A 19414-nucleotide genomic window follows, 5' to 3' on the forward strand; every position below is an offset into this window, starting at 1 on the left:
TTATTTGGTCTAACTCAATCCCAGATATTGGGACAGACTCTGTGTTTGTGTTTTCTGTATATTGTCGATGGACTTTATTGTTTTAAATTTTTTTAATCAGGGAACATTTAATTTTGTACCATAGAAACACTAACTGGTTCCACATGGAGACACCAGCTCCATACATTCATATTTTCTAGGGAGAAAGCTAGAGGAACTGCCGCAAACAAACATGATATTTATGTTTCTATACATGACATTTTATGCACTGGCCTAACAAAAAGAATTTGCTTTTCTCTAAAACCATTTTTACTGTGATCTACTCGGTCCATTGCATGCGAATTCCACACCACTTTGTCTGGATATGACTGGATGAAACCACAAATAACCAGTTGTGTTTAGGCTAACTAAATCCGAAATATTGTGAATGCCTCTGTATTTGTGTTTTCTAAATAAAATCGTTGGATTTTATGGTTTTGAATGTTTTTATCACGGAACATTTAATTTTGTGGTGGGGGTCACTATGGGTTCCACATGGAGACACCAGCTCTGCACATTTGTATTTTGCAGGGGAAAGCTAGAGGAACTGAGGCAAACAAACATGATATTTCTGTTTGAATAGATGACATTTTATACACTTGCCTAATGAAAAGACTTTGCTTTTCTCCAAAACAATTTTACTGTGATTTTCTCAGTCCATTGCATACGCATTCCACGCGAGTTAGTCCAGATATGACTGCATGAAACCAGAAATATCCGGTTGTGTTTTGGCTAACTCAATCCCAGATATTGCTATAGACACTGTGATAATATTTTCTGGATATTATCGACAAGCTTTATTTTTTTGAATGTTTTTTATCAGGGAACATTTAATTTTGTGCTGCGAAACAGTAGTTGACTCCACATGGAGACACCAGCTAAACACATTCTAATTTTCTAGGGAGAAATCTACAGGAACTGAGGCAAATAATCGTGATATTTCTGTTTGTATAGAGGAGATTTTATACACTTGCCTAATGAGAAGATTTGCTTTTCTCCAAAACCATTTTTACTGTGATTAACTCGATCCATTGCATACGTATTCCACACTAGTTTGTCCCGTATGACTTTATTATACCAGAAATATCCGGTTGTGTTTTGGCTATCTCATACCCAAATATTGTTACAACCTCTGTGATTGTGTTTCCCAGATATTATCAAATGACTTTATTGTTTTGAATGTTTTTTTATAAGGGAACATTTAATTTTGAACCGTAGAAACACCAGCTCTACACATTTGTATTTTCTAAGGAGAAAGCTAGAGGAACTGGGTCAAATAAACATGACATTTCTGTTTGTATAGATAACATTTTATGCACTTGCCTAATGAAAAGACTTTGCTTTACTCCAAAACATTTTGCGGTGATTTTCTCGGTCCATTGCATACGAATTCCACACCAGTTTGTCCCGGTATGACTATATGAAACCAGAGATATCCGGTTGTGCTTTGGCTAACTCAATCCCAGATATTGCTACAGCCTCTGTGGTTGTGCTTTCAGGATATTATCCACGGACTTTATTGTTTTGAATGTTTTTTATCAGGAAACATTTAATTTTGTACTGGGAAACTCTAATTGGTTCCACATGCAGACACCAGCTCTACACATTTGTATTTTCTAGGGAGAAAGCTAGAGGAGCTACGGCAAACAAACTTGATATTTCTTTTTTTTTATAGATTACATTTTATGCAATTGCCTAACAAAAAGATTTTGCTTTTCTCCAAAGCCATTTTTACTGTGACTTTCTCAATCCGGTCCATTGCATACGAATTCCACACAACTTTGTCCGCATATGACTGGATGAAACCAGAAATATCCGGTTGTGTTTTGGCTAACTCAATCCGAAATATTGTGAAAGCCTCTGTGTTTGTGTTTTCCGGATATTATCAACGGACTTTATTGTTTTGAATGTTTTTATCAGGGAACATTTATTTTTGTACCATAGAAACACTAATTGGTTCCACATGGAGACACCAGCTCTACACATTTGTATTTTCTAGGGAGAAAGCTAGAGGAACTGCGGCAAACAAACATGATATTTCTGTTTGTCTAGGTGACATTTTATACACTTGCCTAACGAAAACACTTTGCTTTTCTCGAAAACCATTTGTACTCTGATGTTCTCAGTCCATTGCATACGAATTCCACAACACTTTGTCCGGATATTATTAGATTAACGAGATATATCGGTTGTGTTTTTGCTAACTCCATCTGAAATATTCTGAAAGCCTCTGTGTTTGTGTTTTCTGGATATTATCGATGTACTTTATTGTTTTGACTGTTTTTTTATCAGGGAACATTAAATTATTTGCTGGGAAACACTAATTGGTTCTACCTGGAGACACCAGCTCTACACATTCGTATTTTCTAGGGCGAAAGCTGGAGGAGCTGTGGAAAACAAACATGATCATTCTGTTTGTATAGATGACATTTTATGCACTTGTCAAACTCAAAGACTTTGCTTTATTCCAAAACCATTTTTACTGTGATTCTCTTGGTCCATTGCATTCCACACCACTTTGTCCAGATATGCCTGGATGAAACCGGAAATATCCGGTTTTGTTTTCGCTAACTATATCGCAGATATTGCTACAGGCTCTGTGTTAATGTTTTCCGGATATTATCGACAGACTTTATTATTTTGAATGTTTTTTATCAGAGAACATTTAGTTTTGTGCTGGGAAACACTAGTTGACTCCACATGGAGGCACCAGCTCTACACATTCGTATTTTCTAGGGAGAAAGCCAGAGGATCTGCGGCAAACAAAGATGATATTTCTGTTTGTATACATGGCATTTTATGCACTGGCCGAAGGAAAAGACTTTGCTTCTCTCCAAAACCATTTTTACTCTGATTTTCTTGGCACAATGCATACGAATTACATACCATTTTGTCTCGAGATGATTGGATGACACGAGAAATATCCAGTTGTGTTTTGTCTAACTGTATCCCAGATATTGCTACAGCCTCTGTGTTTGTGTTTTGTGGATATTATCGATGGACTTTATTGTTTTGAATGTTTTTTATCGGGGAACATTTAATTTTCTGCTGGGAAACACTAGTTGACTCCACATGGAGACACCAGCTCTACACATTCGTATTTTCTAGGGAGAAACATAGAGGAACTCTGGCAAACAAACATGATATTTCTGTTTGTATAGATGACATTTTAAGCACTTGCCTAACGAAAAGTCTTTGTTTTCTCCAAAACAATTTTTATTGTGATTTTCTCCGTGCATTACATACGAATTCCAAAACTATTTTCCGGATATGCCTGGATGAAACCAGAAATATCCGGTTGTGTTTTGGCTAACTCAATCCGAATTTATTGAAAGCATCTGTGTTTGTGTTTTCTGAATATTATTGATGGACTTTATTGTTTTGAATGTTTTTTATCAGGGAACATTTAATTTAGTGCATGGAAACACTAATTGGTTCCACATGGAGACACCAGCTCTACACATTCGTATTTTCTAGGGAGAAAGCTAGAGGAACTGAGGCAAACAAACATGACATTTCTGTTTGTATTGATGACATTATATGCACTTGCCTAATGAAAAGACTTTTCTTTTCTCCAAAACCATTTTTACTGTGATTTTCTCAGTCCATTGCATACGAATTCCACACCACTTTGTCCAGATATGACTGGATGAAACCAGAAATATCCGGTTGTGTTTTGGTTAACTCAATCCCAGATATTGCGACAGACTTTGTGTTTGTGTTCTCTGGAAATTATTGAGCCTACTTTATTCTTTAGAATGTTTTTTATCAGGCAACATTTAATTTTGTGCTGTGAACCACTAATTGGTTCCACAAGGAGACACCAGCTCTACATATTCGTCTTTTCTAGGAGAAAGCTAGAGGAACTGCGGCAAACAAACATTACATTTATGTTTGTATAGTTGACATTTTATGCACTTGCCAAAGGAAAAGACTTTGCTTTTCTCCAAAACCATTTTTAATGTGATTATCTCGGTCCATTGTATATGAACTCCACACCACTTTGTCCGGATATGCCTGAATGAAAACAGAAATATCCGATTGTGTTTTGGATAACTCAATCCCAGATATTGCTGCAGCCTCTGTGTTTGTCTTTTCTTGATATTATCGATGGACTTTATTGTTTTGAATGTTTTTATAAGGGAACATTATTGTTGTGCTGGGAAACACTAGCTGATTCCACATGGAGAAAACAGCTCAGCACTTTCGTATTTTCTGGGATGGAAGCTAGAGGAACTGCGGCAAACAAACATGATATTTCTGTTTGAATAGATGACATTTTATGCACTTGCTTGACGAAAAGAGATTACTTTTCTCCAAAACCATTTTTACTGTGATTTTCACGGTCCATTGCATATGAATTCCACACCAGTTTGTCCCGGTATGACTTTATGAAACCTGAAATATCCGGTTGTGTTTTGGCTAACTCAATCCCAGATATCTCTACAGCCTCTGTGTTTGTGTTTTGTGGATATTATCAACGGACTTTATTGTTTTGAATGTTTTTATCAGGAACATTTAATTTTGTACTGTAGAAACACTAATAGGTTCCACATGGAGACACCAGCTCTACACATTCGTATTTTCTAGGGGGAAAGCTAGAGGAACTGCGGCAACAAACATGATATTTCTGTTTGTATAGATGACATTTTATGCACTTGCCTAAGGAAAACTTTGCTTTTCTCCAAAACCATTTGTATTTTTATTTTCTTGCTCCATTACATACAAATGCCACACCACTTTGCCCGGATAAGACTGGATGAAACCAGAAATATCCGGATGTGTTTTGGCTAACTCCATCCCACATATAGCTACAGCCTCTTTCTTTGTGTATTCCGGATATTATGAACGGACTTTATGGTTTTGAATGTATTTTATAAGGGAAGATTTATTTTTGTGCTTGGAAACACTAATTGGTTCCATGTGCAGACACCAGATCTACACATTCGTATTTTCTATGGAGAAAGCTAGGGGATATGCGGCAAAGAAACATTATATTTCTGTTTGTATACATGGCAATTTATGCACTTGCCTAAGGAAAAGATTTTGCTTTTCTCCAAAACCATTTTCCTGTGATTTTCTCAGTCCATTGCATACGAATGCCACATGACTTTGTGGGGATATGAGTGGATGAAACCAGAAATATCCGGTTTTGTTTTGGCCAACTCAATCCCAGATATTGTGAAAGTATTTCTGTTTTTGTTTTCTGGATATCATCGATGGACTTTATTGTTTTGAATGTTTTTTATCAGTGAACATTATTTTTATGCTGGGAAACACTAATTGTTTCCACATTGAGACTCCAGCTGTAAACATTTGTATTATCTACGGAAAATCTAGAGGAACTGTGTCAAACAAACATGATATTTCTGTTTGTATACATGGCATTTGATGCACTTTGCTAACGAAAAGACTTTGCTTTTTTCCAAAACCATTTTTGATATGATTTTCTTGGTCCATTTCATAGGAATTCCAAACCATTTTGTTTGGATATGAATGGATGAAACCAGAAATATCCGGTTGTGTTTCGGCTAACTCAATCCCAGATATTGTGATAGCCTCTGTTTGTGTTTTCTAGATATTATCTATGGACTTTATTGCTTTGAATGTTTTTTACAGGGAACATTTAATTTTGTGATTGAAAACAGTAATTTTTTCAACATGGAGACTCCAGCTCTTAACATTCGTATTTTCTAGCCAGTATGCTAGAGGAACTGGGGCAATCAAACATTATATTTCTGTTTGTGTAGATGACATTTTTTGCACTTGCCTAACAAAAATACTTTGCTTTTCTCCAAAACCATTTTTACTGTAATTTTCTCAGTCCATTACATACGAATTCCACACCAGTTTCTACGGATATGACTGGATGAAACCAGAAATATCCGGTTATTTTTTGACTAACTCTATCCCAGATATTGCTATAGACTCTGTGTTTGTGATTTCTGGATAAATCAATGGATATTATTTTTTTGAATGTTTTTTATCAGGGATCATTTAATTTTGTGCTGGAAAACAATAATTGTTTCCAAATGGAGAAACCAGCTCTACACATTCATATTTTCTAGGGAGAAAGCTAGAGGAACTGATGCAAACAAACATGTCATTTCTGTTTGTTTAGATGTCATTTATGCACTTGCCTAACGAAAAGACATTGCTTTTCTCCAAAACCATTTTTACTGTTATTTTCTCGATCCATTGCATACAAATTCCAGACCACTTTGCGCAGAAATAAGTGGATGAGACCAGAAATATCTGGTTGTGTTTTGGTAACTGAATAGCAAATATTTTGTAAGCATCTGAGTTTGTGTTTTCTGGATATTATCGACAGACTTTATTGTTTTGAATGTTTTTTATCAGGGAACATTCAATTTTGCGGTTGGAAACACTAATTGTTTCCGCATGGAGACACCAGCTCTGCACATTCGTATTTTCTAGGGAGAAAGCTAGCTAAACTGCGGCAAACAAACATGATATTTCTGTTTGTACACATGACATTTTATGCACTTGCCTAACGAAAAGACATTGCTTTCCTCCAAAACCATATTTACGGTGATGTTCCCGGTCCATTGCATAGGAATAACACACCACTTTGACCGGATATGACTGGATGAAACCAGAAATATCCGGTTGTGTTTTGGCTAACTCAATCCCACATATTGCGACAGCCGCTGTGTTTGTGTTTTCTGGATATTATCGACCTACTTTATTTTATTGAATGTTTATTATCAAGGAACATTTAATTTTCTGCTGGGAAACACTATTTGGTTCCACATGGAGACAGCTGCTCAACGTATTATTATTTTCTAGGTAGAAAGCTAGAGGAAATGCGGCAGACAAACATGATATTTCTGTTTGTATAGGTGACATTTTATGCATTTGCCTAATGAAAAGATTTTGCTTTTCTTCAAAAACATTTTTAATGTGATGTTCCCGGTCCACTGCATACAAATTCCACATCACTTTGTCAGGATATGATTCGATGAAACCAGAAATATCCGGTTCTGTTTTGGCTAACTGAATCCCACATATTGCAACAGCCTCTGTGTTTGTGTTTTCTCGATATTATTGAGGAACTTTATTATTTTAAGTGTTTTTTATAAGGGAACATTTAATTTTGTGCTTGGAAACACTAATTGGTTCCACATGAAGACACCGACTCTACACATTCGTATTTTAGGGAGAAAGCAAGAGGAACTGCGGCAAAGAAACATGATATTTCTGTTGGTATAGGTGACATTTTATGCACTTGCCTAACAGAAACACTTTCTTTTCTCCAATACAATTTTTACTCTGATTTTCTCAGTCCATTGCATATGAATTCCACACCCATTTGTCCAGATATGAGTGGATGAAACCGGAAATATCCGGTTTTGTTTTGGCTTACTCAATCCCAGATATTGCTACAGCCTCTGAGTTTGTGTTTTCGGGATATTATCAACGGACTTTATTAATTTGAATGTTTTTTATCAGGGAACGTTCAGTTTCGTTTTTGGAAACACTAATTGGTTCCACATGGAGACACCAGCTCTACACATTCGTATTTTCTAGGGAGAAAGCTAGAGGAACTGCGACAAACAAAAATGATATTTCTGTTTGTATAGATAACATTTTATGCACTTGCCTAACGAAAAGATTTTGCTTTTATCCAAAACCATCTTTACTGTGATTTTCTCGTTCCTTTGCATACAACTTCCACACCAGTTTTTCCGGATATGACTGGATGAAACCAGAAATATCCGGTTGTGTTTTGGCTAACTCAATCCAAAATATTGTGAAAGCCTCTGTGTTTGTGTTTTCTGGATATTATTGAGGGACTTAATTGTTTTGATGTTTTTATCAGGGAACATTTAATTTTGTACCGTTGAAACTCTAATTGGGTCATCATGGGGACACCAGCTCTACACATTTGTATTTTCTAGGTAGAAAGCTAGAGGAACTGCGGGAATAAACATGATATTTCTGTTTGTATAGTTGACATTTTATGCACTTGCATAGCGAAAAGACTTTGCTTTCCTCCAAAATCATTTTTACTGTGATTTTCTCGATACACTGCATAGGAATTCCACACCATTTTGTCTGGATATGACTGCATGAAAAGGGAAATATTTGGTTTTGTTTTGGCTAACTCAATCCCAGATATCGCTACAGCCTCTGAGTTTGTTTATTCCTGATATTATCCACGGTCTTTATCGTTTTGAATGTTTTTTATCAGGAAACATTTTATTTTGAGCGTGGAAACACTAAATGGTTCCACATGGAGAGATCAGCTTTACACATTCTTATTTTCTAGGGAGAAAGCTAGAGGAACAGTGGCAAACAAACATGATATTTCTGTTTGTATAGCAGACATTTTATGCACTTGCCTAATGAAAAGACTTTGCTTTTCTCCAAAACCATTTCTACTCTGATTTTCTCGATCCATTGCATAAGAATTCAAAACCACTCTGTCCGGATATGACTGGATGAAACCAGAAATATCCGGTTGTGTTTTGGCTAACTCAATCCGAAATATTGTGAAAGCCTCTGTGTTTGTGTTTTCTGGATATTAACGATGGACTTTATTGTTCTGAATGTTTTTATCAGGGAGCGTTTCATTTTTTTACCGTAGAAACACTAATTGGTTCATCATGGGAACACCAGCTCTACACATTCGTATTCTGTAGGGAGAAAGCTCGAGATACTGTGGCAAACAAACATGATATTTCTGTTTGTATAGATGACAATTTATGCACTTGCCTAATGAAAAGACTTTGCTTATCTCCAAAACAATTTTTACTTGATTTTCTCTGTCCATTGCATACGAATTCCACACCACTTTGTCCGGATATGACTGGATGAAACCAGAAATATCCGGTTGTGTTTTGGCTAACTCAATCCGAAATATTGTGAAAGCCTCTGTGTTTTGTGTTTTCTGGATATTATTGATGGAGTTTATTGTTTTGAATGTTTGTATCAGGGAACATTTAATTTTGTACCGTTTAAATACTAATTGGTCCATCATGGGTACACCAGCTCTAAACATTCGTACCTCTAGGGAGAAAGCTAGAGCAACTGCGGCAAACAAACGTGAAATTTCTGTTTGTATAGATAACATTTTATGCACTTGCCTAACGAAAAGACTTTGCTTTTCTCCAAAACCATTTTTAATGTGATTTTCTCGGTCCATTGCATACGAATTCCACACCAGTTTGTCCGGCTATGACTGGATGAAACCAGAAATATCCGGTTGTGTTTTGGCTAACTCAATCCGAAATACTGTGAAAGCTTCTGTGTTTGTGTTTTCTGGGTATTATCAATGGAGTTTCTTGTTTTGAATGTTTTTATCAGGGAACATTTAATTTCGTACTGTTGAAACACTAATTGGTCCATCATGGGTACACCAGCTCTAAACATTCATATTCCTAGGGAGAAAGCTTAAGGAACTGCGGCAAACAAACATGGTATTTCTGTTTGTATCGATGACATTTTATGCACTTCCATAACGAAAAGACTTTGCTTTTCTCCAAAACCATTTTACTGTGATTTTCTCGATCCATTGCATACCAATACCACACCAGTTTGTCCGGATATGACTGGGTGAAACCAGAAATATCCGGTTGTGTTTAGGCTAACTCAATCCGAAATATTGCTACAGCCTCTGTGTTTGTGTTTTCTGGATATTATCAATGGACTTTATTGTTTTGAATGTTTTTTATCGGGGAATATATTATTTTGAGCTTGGATACAGTATTGGTTTCACATGGAGACACCTTCTCGACGTATTATTATTTTCTAGGTAGAAAGCTAGAGGAAATGCGGCAAACAAACATGAAATTTCTGTTTGTATAGATAACATTTTATGCACTTGCCTAACGAAAAGACTTTGCTTTTCTCCAAAACCATTTTTAATGTGATTTTCTCGGTCCATTGCATACGAATTCCACACCAGTTTGTCCGGCTATGACTGGATGAAACCAGAAATATCCGGTTGTGTTTTGGCTAACACAATCCGAAATACTGTGAAAGCTTCTGTGTTTGTGTTTTCCGGGTATTATCAATGGAGTTTATTGTTTTGAATGTTTTTATCAGGGAACATTTAATTTCGTACTGTTGAAACACTAATTGGTCCATCAAGGGTACACCAGCTCTAAACATTCATATTCCTAGGGAGAAAGATAAGGAACTGCGGCAAACAAACATGATATTTCTGTTTGTCTAGATGACATTTTATGCACTTCCATAAGGAAAAGATTTTGATTTTCTCCAAAACCATTTTACTGTGATTTTCTCGATCCATTGCATACCAATACCACACCAGTTTTTCCGGATATGACTGGGTGAAACCAGAAATATCCGGTTGTGTTTTGGCTAACTCAATCCGAAATATTGCTACAGCCTCTGTGTTTGTGTTTTCTGGATATTACCAATGGACTTTATTGTTTTGAATGTTTTTTATCGGGGAATATATTATTTTGAGCTTGGATACAGTATTGGTTTCACATGGAGACACCTTCTCGACGTATTATTATTTTCTAGGTAGAAAGCTAGAGGAAATGCGGCAAACAAACATGAAATTTCTGTTTGTATTGATGACATTTTATGCACTTGCCTAACGAAAAGACTTTGCTTTCTCCAAAACCATTTGTACTGTGATTTTCTCGGTGCATTGCATACAAATTCCACACCAATTTGTCCGGATATGACTGGATGAAACCGGAAATATCCGGTTTTGTTTTGGCTAACTCAATCCCAGATATTGCTACAGCCTCTCTGTGTTTTCCGGATAGTATCAATGGACTTTATTGTATTGAATGATTTTATCGGGGAACATTTTATTTTGAGCTTGGATACAGTAATTGGTTCCACATGGAGACACACAGCTCTACATATTCGTATATTCTAGGTAGAAAGCTAGAGGAACTGCGGAAAACAAACATGATATTTCTGTTTGTATAGATGACATTTTATGCAGTTGCCTAACGAAAAGACCTTGCTTTTCTCCAAAACCATTTTTATTCTGATTTTCTCAGTCCATTGCATACGAATTCCACACTAGTTTGTCCGGATATGACTGGATGAAACCAGAAATAGCCGGTTGTGTTTTGGCTAACTCAATCCGGATTATTGTGAAAGCATCTGTGTTTGTGTTTTCTGGATATTATGAATGGACTTTGTTGTTTTGAATGTTTTTTATCGGGAAACACTTTATTTTGAGCTTGGATACAGTAATTGGTTCCACATGGAGACACCAGCTCTACGTATTATTATTTTCTAGGTAGAAAGCTAGAGGAACTGCGACAAACAAACTTGATATTTCTATTTGTACAGATGACATTTTATGCACTTGCCTATCGAATAGACTTTGCTTTTCTCGAAAACCATTTTTATTCTGATTTTCTCAGCCCATTGCATACCAATTCCACACGAGTTTGTCCGGATATGACTGGATGAAACCAGAAATCTCCGGTTTTGTTTTGGCTAACTCAATCCCAGATATTGCTACAGGCTCTGTGTTTGTGTATTCCTGATATTATCCACGGACTTTATTGTTTTGAATGTTTTTTATCAGGGAACATTTAATTTTGTGCTTGGAAACACTAATGGTTCCACATGGAGACACTAGCTCTACATATTTGTATTTTCTAGGGAGAAAGCTCGAGGAACTGCGGCAAACAACATGATATTTCTGTTTGTATAGATGACATTTTATGCACTTGGCTAACGAAAAGACTTTGCTTTTCTCCAAAACCTTTTTTACTGTGATTTTCTCGGTCCATTGGATAGGAATTCCACAGGAGTTTCTCCGGATATTACTGGATGAAACCGGAAATATCCAGTTTTGTGTTGGCAAACTGAATCCCAGATATTGCTACAGCTTCTGTGTTTGTTTTTTTTTTTTATATTATCAATGGACTTTATTGTTTTGAATGTTTTTAAAGGGGAACATTTTATTTTGAGCTTGGATATAGTAATTGGTTCCACATGGAGACACCAGCTCTACATATTCGTATATTCTAGGTAGAAAGCTAGAGGAACTGCAGAAAAAAAACATGATATTTCTGTTTGTATCGATGACATTTTTTGCAGTTGCCTTTCTACAAAACCATTTTGACTCTGATTTTCTCAGTACATTGCATACGAATTCCACACCAGTTTGTCCAGATATGACTGGATGAAACCGGAAATATCCGGTTTTGTTTTGGCTAACTCAATCCCAGATATTGCTACAGCCTCTGTGTTTGTCTGTTCCTATTATTATCCACGGACATTATTGTTTTGAATGTTTTTTATCAGGGAACATGTAATTTTGCGCTTGGAAACACTAATTGGTTCCACATGGAGACACCAGCTCTACAGATTCGTAATTTCTAGGTAGATAGCTAGAGGAACTGCGGCAAACAAACATGATATTTCTGTTTGTATAGATGACATTTTATGCAGTTGCCTAATGAAAAGACTTTGCTTTTCTCCAAAACCATTTTTACTATGATTTTCTCAGTCCATTGCATAGGAATTCCACACCACTTTGTCCGGATATGACTGGATGAAACCAGAAATCTCCGGTTGTGTTTTGGCTAACTCAATCCCAGATATTGCTACAGCCTCTGTGTTTGTATATTCCTGATATTATCCACGGACTTTGTTGTTTTGAATGTTTTTTTATCAGGGAACATTTAATTTTGTGCTTGGAAACACTAATTGGTTACACATGGAGACACTAGCTCTACATATTTGTATTTTCTAGGGAGAAAGCTCAAGGAACTGCGGCAAACAACATGATATTTCTGTTTGTATAGATGACATTTTATGCACTTGCCTAACGAAAAGACTTTGCTTTTCTCCAAAACCTTTTTTACTGTGATTTTCTCGGTCTTTTGCATAGGAATTCCACAGGAGTTTCTCTGGATATTACTGGATGAAACCGGAAATATGCGGTTTGGTGTGGCTAACTGAATCCCAGATATTGCTACAGCCTCTGTGTTTGTTTTTCTGGATATTCTCAATGTATTTTATTGTTTTGAAGTTTTTTTAATGGGGAACATTTTATTTTGAGCTTGGATACAGTAATTGGTTCCACATGGAGACACCAGCTCTACATATTCGTATTTTCTAGGAAGAAAGGTAGAGGAACTGACAAACAAACATGATATTTCTGTTAATATATCTGACATTTTATGCACTTGCCTAATGAAAAGACTTTGCTTTTCTCGAAAACCATTTCTACTCTGATTTTCTCGATCCATTGCATAAGAATTCAAAACCACTTTGTCCGGATATGACTGGATGAAACCAGAAATATTCGGTTGTGTTTGGGCTAACTCAATCCGAAATATTGTGAAAGCCTCTGTGTTTGTGTTTTCTGGATATTAACGATGAACTTTATTGTTTTGAATGTTTTTATAAGAGAGCATTTCATTTTGTACAGTAGAAACACTAATTGGTTGCACATGGAGACACCATTTCTACATATTCGTATTTTCTAGGGAGAAACCTCGAGGAACTGTGGCAAACAAACATGATAATTCTGTTTGTATAGATGATATTATATGCACTTGCCTAACGAAAAGACTTTGCTTTTCTCCAAAACCATTTTTATTGTGATTTTCTCGGTCCATTGCATACGAATTACAAACCACTTTGTCTGGATATAACTGGATGAAACCAGATATATCCGGTTGTGTTTTGGCTAACTCAATCTGAAATACTGCTGCAGCCTCTGTGTTTGTGTTTTCCGGATATTATCCATGGATTTTATTGTTTTGAGAGTTTTTTATCAGGAAACATTTAATTTTGTGCTTTGAAACAAAAATTGGTTCATCATGGGGACACCAGGTCTACACATTCGTAATTTCTAGGGAGATAGCTAGAGGAACTGTGGCAAACAAACATGATATTTCTGTTTGTATCGATGATATTTTATCTATTTGCCTAATGAAAAGACTTTGCTGTTCTCCAAAACCATTTTTACTGTGATTTTCTCAGTCCATTGCATAAGAATTCCACACAAGTTTGACCGGATATCACTCGATGAAACCGGAAATATCCGGTTGTGTTTTGCCTAACTCAATCCCAGATATAGCTACAGCCTCTATGAATGTGTTTTCTGGATATTATTAATGGACTTTTTTCTTTTGAATGTTTTTTTACTAGGGAACATTTTATTTGGAGCTTGGATACAGTAATTCGTTCCACATGGAATCACCAGCTCTACATATTCATATTTCCTAGGGAGAAATATAGAGCATCTAAGAAACATGATATTGCTGTTTGTATAGCTGACATTTTATCCACTTGCCTAATGAAAAGACTTTGCTTTTCTCGAAAACCATTTTTACTCTGATTTTCTCGATCCATTGCATAAGAATTCAAAACCACTTTGTCTGGATATGACTGGATGAAACCAGAAATATCCGGCTGTGTTGTGGCTAACTCAATCCGAAACATTGTGAAAACCTCTGTGTTTTTGTTTTCTGGATATTATCGATGTAATTTATTGTTTTGAATGTTTTTATCAGGGAGCATTTCATTTTGTACCGTAAAAACACTAATTGGTTCATCCTGGGGACACCAGCTCTACACATTCGTATTTTCTGGGGAGAAAGCTGGAGGAACTGTGGCAAACAAACATGATATTTCTGTTTGTATCGATGACATTTTATGCACTTGCCTAACAAAAAGACTTTGCTTTTCTCCAAAATCATTTTTACTGTGATTTTCTCAGTCCACTGCATACGAATTGCACACCACTTTGTCCGGATATGACTGGATGAAACCGGAAATATCCGGCTGTATTTTGGCCAACTCTATCCGAAATATTGCTACAGCTTCTGTGTTTGTGTATTCCTGATATTACCCACGGAGTTTTTTTTTTTTTTGAATGTTTTTTTTTCTGGAAACATTTAATTTTGTGCTTGGAAACACTAATTGGTTCCACATGGAGACACCAGCTCTGCACATTTTCTAGGGAGAAAGCTAGAGGAACTGCGGCAAACAAACATGATATTTCTGTTTGTATAGATGACATTTTATGCACTTGCCTAATAAAAAGACTTTGTTTTTCTCCAAAACCATTTGTACTGTGATTTTCTCGGTCCATTGCATACGAATTCCACACCAATTTGTACGGATATGACTGGATGAAAACAGAAATATCCGGTTGTTTTTTGGCTAACTCAATCTGAAATATTGCTAAAGTCTCTGTGTTTGTGTTTTCTGGATATTATAGATGGACTTATTGTTTTGAATGTTTTTATAAGGGAACATTTCATTTTGTATCGTTGAAACAGGAATTGGTTCATCATGGTAACACCAGCTTACATATTCGTATTTTCTCGAGAGAAAGCCTGAAGAACTATGGTAAAGAAACATGATATTTCTGTTTGTATAGATGACATTGTATGCACTTGCCTAACGAAAAGACTTTGCTTTTCTCCAAAACCATTTTTACTGTGATTTTCTCGGTCCATTGAATACGAATTCCACACCTCTTTGTGTGGATATGACTGGATGAAACCGGAAATATCCGGTTTTGTTATGCCTAACTCAATCCCAGATATTGCTACAGCCTCTGTGTTTGTGTTTTGTGGATATTATCCATTGACTTTATTGTTTTGAATGTTTTTCATCAGGGAACTTTTAATTTTGTGCTTGGAAACACTAATTGGTTCCAAATGGCGACACCAGCTCTACACATTCGTAATTTCTAGGGAGATAGCTAGAGGAACTGCGGCAAACAATCATGTTATTTCTGTTTTTATCGATGACATTTTATGCACTTGCCTAACGAAAAGACTTTGCTTTTCTCCAAAATCATTTTTAATGTGATTTTCTCGGACCATTGCATACGAATTCCACACCACTTTGTCCCGATATGAGTGGATGAAATCGGAAATATCCGGTTTTGTTTTCGCTAACTCAATTCGAAATATTGCTACAGCCACTGTGTTTGTGTATTCCTGATATTATCCACGGACTTTATTGTTTTGAATTTTTCTTTAAGAGAACATTTAATTTTGTGCTTTGAAAAACTAATTGGTTCCACTTGGAGACACCAGCTCTGCACATAAGTATTATCTAGGGTGAACGTTAGAGGAGCTGCGGCAAACTCACATGATATTTCTGTTTCTCTAGATGACATTTTATGCACTTGCCTAACAAAAAGTCTTTGCTTCTCTCCAAAACCATTTTTACTGTGATTTTCTCGGTCCATTGCATGCGATTTCGACACCAGTTTGTCCGGATATGAGTGGATGAAACCGGAAATATCCGGTTTTGTTTTGGCAAACTCAATTTCAGATATTCCTACAGCCTCTGTGTTTGTGTTTTGTGGATATTATCCCTGGACTTTACTGTTTTGAAAATTTTTATTAGGGAACATTTAATTTTTTGCTTGGAAATACAAATTGGTTCCAAATGGAGACACCATATCTACGAATTCGTAATTTCTAGGGAAATAGCTAGAGGAACTGCGGCAAACAAACATGATATTTCTGTTTGTATCGATGATATTTTATCTATTTTCCTAAAGAAAAGACTTTGCTGTTCTCCAAAGACATTTTTAGTGTGATTTTCTCGGTCCATTGCATACAAAATCCAGACCAGTTTTTCCGGATATCACTGGAAAAAACCAGAAATATCCGGTTGTGTTTTGGCTAACTCAATCCGAAATATTGTGAAAGCCTCTGTGTTTGTGTTTTCTGGATATTATCGAAGGACTTTATTGTTTTGAATGTTTTTATCAGGGAACATTTCATTTTCTACCGTAGAAACACTAATTGGTTCATCCTGGGGACACCAGCTCTACACATTCGTATTTTCTGGGGCGAAAGCTAGAGGAACTGTGTAAAACATGATATTTATGTTTGTGTAGATGACATTTAATGCACTTGCCTAACAAAAAGACTTTGCTTTTCTCCAAAACCATTTTTACTGTGATTTTCTCGGTCCATTGCATATGAATTCCACACCACGTTTTCCGGATATGACTGGATGAAACCAGAAATATCCGGTTTTATTTTGGCTAACTCAATCTCAGATATTGCTACAACCTCTGTGTTTGTGTTTTCTGGACATTATCCATGGACTTTATTGTTTTGAATATTTTTTATCAGGGAACATTTAATTTTTTGCTTAGAAACACAAATTGGATCCAAATATAGACACCATCTCTACAAATTCGTAATTTCTAGGGTGATAGCTAGAGGAACTGCGGCAAACAAACATGATATTTCTATTTGCATCGATGACATTGTATCTATTTTACTAAAGAAAAGACTTTGCTGTTCTCCAAAACCATTTTTAGTGTGATTTTCTCGGTCCATTGCATACAAATTCCACACCAGTTTGTACGGATATGACGGGATTAAACCAGAAATATCCGGTTGTGTTTTGGATAAATCAATCCCAGATATTGTTACAGCCTCTGTATTTGTGTTTTCCGGATATTATCAATGGACTTTATTTTTTGAATTTTTTTATCAGGGAACATTTAGTTATTTGCTTGGATACAGTAATTGGTTCCACATGGAGACACCAGCTCTACACATTCGTAATTTGTAGGGAGATAGCTAGAGGAACTGTGGCAAACACACATGATATTTCTGTTTGTATCGATGATATTTTATCTATTTGCCGAATGAAAAACATTGCTGTTGTCCAAAACCATTTTTACTGTGATTTTCTCAGTCAATTGCATATGAATTCCACACCAGTTTGACCGGATATCACTGGATGAAACCGGTAATATCCGGTAGTGTTTTGGCTAACTCAATCCCAGATATTGCTACAGCCTCTATGTATGTGTTTTCTGGATATTATCAATGGACTTTATTCTTTTGAATGTTTTTATCAGGGAACATTTCATTTTGTACCGTAGAATCACTAATTGCTTCCACATGGAGACACCAGCTCTACACATTCGTATTTTCTAGGGAGAAAGCTAGAGGAACTGCGGGAAACAAACATGATAATTCTGTTTGTATAGATGACATTTTATGCACTTGCCTAACGAAAGACTTTGCATTTCTCCAAAACCATTTTTACTGCGATTTTCTTGGTCCATTGCATATGAATTCCACACCACTTTGTCCGGATAGGACTGGATGAAACCAGAAATATCCGGTTGAGTTTTGGCTAACTCAATCCGAAATATTGTGAAAGCCTCTGTGTTTGTGTTTTCTGGATATTATCGAAGGACTTTATTGTTTTGAATGTTTTTATCAGGGAACATTTCATTTTGTACCGTAGAAACACTAATTGGTTCATCATGGAGACACCAGCTCTACACATTCGCAATTTCAAGGGAGATAGCTAGAGGAACTGCGGCAAACAAGCATGATATTTCTGTTTGTATCGATGATATTTTATCTATTTACCTAATGAAAAGACTTTGCTGTTCTCCAAAACCATTTTTACTGTGATTTTCTCAGTCCATTGCATACGAATTCCACACCAGTTTGACCGGATACCACTGGAAGAAACCGGAAATATCTGGTAGTGTTTTGGCTAACACAATCCCAGATATTGCTACAGCTTCTGTGTATGTGTTTTCTGGATATTATCAATGGACTTTATTGTTTTGAATGTTTGTTTACCAGGGATCTTTTATTTGGAGCTTGGATACAGTAATTCGTTCCACATGGAGACACCAGCTCTACATATTCTTATTTTCTATGGAAAAAGCTAGAGGAACTGCGGCAAACAAACATGATATTTCTGTTTGTATAGATGACAGTTTATGCACTTGCCTAATGAAAAGACTTTGCTTTTCTCCAAAACCATTTTTACTGTGATTTTCTCGGTCCATTGCATCCGAATTCCACAGCACTTTGTCCGGATATGACTGGATGAAACCAGAAATATCCAGTTGTGTTTTGGCTAACTCAATCCGAAATATTGTGAAAGCCTCTGTGTTTGTGTTTTCTGGAAATTATCGATGGACTTTATTCTTTTGAATGTTTTCATCAGGGAACATTTCATTTTTACAATACAAACACTAATTGGTTCATCCTGGGGACACCAGCTCTACACCTTCGTATTTTCTAGGGAGAAAGCTAGAGGAACTGTGGCAAACAAACATGATAATTCTGTTTGTATAGATGACATTTTATGCACTTGCCTCATGAAGAGACTTTCCTTTTATCCAAAACCATTTTTACTGTGATTTTCTCTGTCCATTGAATACGCATTCCAAACCATTTTGTCTGGATATGACTGGATGAAACCAGAAATATCCGGTTGAGTTTTTGCTAACTCTATCCGAAATATTGCTACAGCCTCTGTGTTTGTGTTTTCTGGATATTGTCGACGGGCTTTATTGTTTTCAATATTTTTATCAGAGAACATTTAATTTTTTACCGTAGAAACACTAATTGGTTCATCCTGGGGACTCCAGCTCTACACATTCGTATTTCCT

The sequence above is a fragment of the Lepus europaeus genome, unplaced genomic scaffold (genome assembly GCF_033115175.1).
Source record: "Lepus europaeus isolate LE1 unplaced genomic scaffold, mLepTim1.pri SCAFFOLD_37, whole genome shotgun sequence".
In the NCBI taxonomy this organism is placed as follows: Eukaryota; Metazoa; Chordata; class Mammalia; order Lagomorpha; family Leporidae; genus Lepus; species Lepus europaeus.